The sequence below is a fragment of the Medicago sativa genome, chromosome 8 (genome assembly GCF_051527215.1).
Source record: "Medicago sativa cultivar Bolivia chromosome 8, Bolivia_mono, whole genome shotgun sequence".
NCBI lineage: Eukaryota > Viridiplantae > Streptophyta > Magnoliopsida > Fabales > Fabaceae > Medicago > Medicago sativa.
The window spans coordinates 42,393,765-42,395,291 of record NC_140756.1 but is presented as its reverse complement, the minus strand read 5'-3'; the positions used below and the strand labels follow the sequence as shown (position 1 = coordinate 42,395,291).

The 1,527-nt window shown below is 38.6% G+C and overlaps 1 pseudogene; it reads right to left on the bottom strand.

The window, feature by feature from the left end:
• Nucleotides 1-528: 528 nt before the first annotated feature.
• Nucleotides 529-879, bottom strand: LOC146899254 (secreted RxLR effector protein 161 pseudogene; annotated as a pseudogene).
• Between the last annotated feature and the right edge of the window lie 648 nt (nt 880-1,527).

Here is a 1,527-nt window from a genome sequence, read left to right as displayed (position 1 = left end):
AAGGCCGAGTGTGTCGCCTTAGGGAGCGCCAGTGTTATTGGTTAAAAAGAAAGATGGTAGCATGAGGTTATGTATAGATGTGTCGCCTTTAGGATACGTTACGGACATTACGAATATTCTATGATGCCTTTCGGTGTTACTAATGCGCCGGGAGTATTTATGGAATATATGAACCGTATTTTTCATACTTATCTAGATCGTTTTGTTGTTATGTTTATAGATGATATTCTGATATACTCTAAGTCCGAGGAGGAACATTCCGAGCATTTGAGAATTGTTTTGCAAGTGCTGAAAGAGAAGAAGTTATATGCCAAGTTATCGAAGTGCGAATTCTGGTTGAACGAAGTGAGTTTTCTTGGTCATATTATTTCTGGTAGTGGTATTGCTGTAGACCCATCTAAGGTTGATGTAGTTTTGCAGTGGGAGACTCCGAAGTCGGTTACCGAGGTTAGGAGGTTTTTGGGTTTGGCAGGTTATTACCGAAGATTTATTGAAGGATTTTCCAAGTTAGCACTTCCGTTAACTCCGTTAACTCAGGTTATCACAGTATAAGGTTAAAACATCTTGTTCAACGTTATACTCCTTTGGCATCTGCTTCATCCAGACAAGTTGAGAACAACTACTTCCAGCTGCTATGTATTCAGCTTCAGCAGTAGATAAGGATACACAATTCTGTTTCCTACTAAACCAAGAAATTAGATTATTACCTAGAAAGAAACTACCTCCTGAGATACTTTTTCTGTCATCAGCACTTCCTGCCCAGTCAGCATAATAGTAGCCTATCAGCTTAGAGTTTTCACAGGATGAGTATAAGATCCCATAGTCACTGGTGCTATTGATATACTTCAGTATCCTCTTCACTTGAGTAAGATGACTCATCTTTGGTTCATCTTGATACCTTGCTCACACACCTACAACAAAAGTGATATCGGGTCTGCTTGCAGTAAGATATAATAAACTCCCAATCATGCTTCTATACATGCTTTGATCAACAGATATACCACCTTCATCCTTTGTCAGCTTCAAGTGAGTTGCAGCTGGAGTTCTCTTGTGACCACCATTATCCAATCCAAATTTCTTCACAATGTTCTTGGCATATTTGGTCTGAGAAATAAAGATAGTATCCTCCATTTGTTTAACTTGAAGGCCGAGAAAATAGGTTAACTCACCAACTAGACTCATCTCAAACTCAGACTGCATTTGCTGAATGAAATGCTGAACCATCTTGTTCTACATTCCACCAAAAACAATGTCATCAACATATATCTGTGCAATCATTAGTCTTCCATTATCATCTTTTACAAACAAGGTCTTGTCTGTACCTCCTTTTTTGTACCTTTGTTCAACAAGAAACTGAGTGAGTCTCTCATACCATGCTCTGGGTGCCTGTTTTAAACCATACAAAGCTTTCTTCAGAAAGCTAGGATCAACAAATCCTTTAGGTTGTTCAACATAAACCTCCTTATTTAAGTACCCATTTAGGAAGGCACTCTTTACATCCATCTGGAACAGCTTGAATTTGAGTAT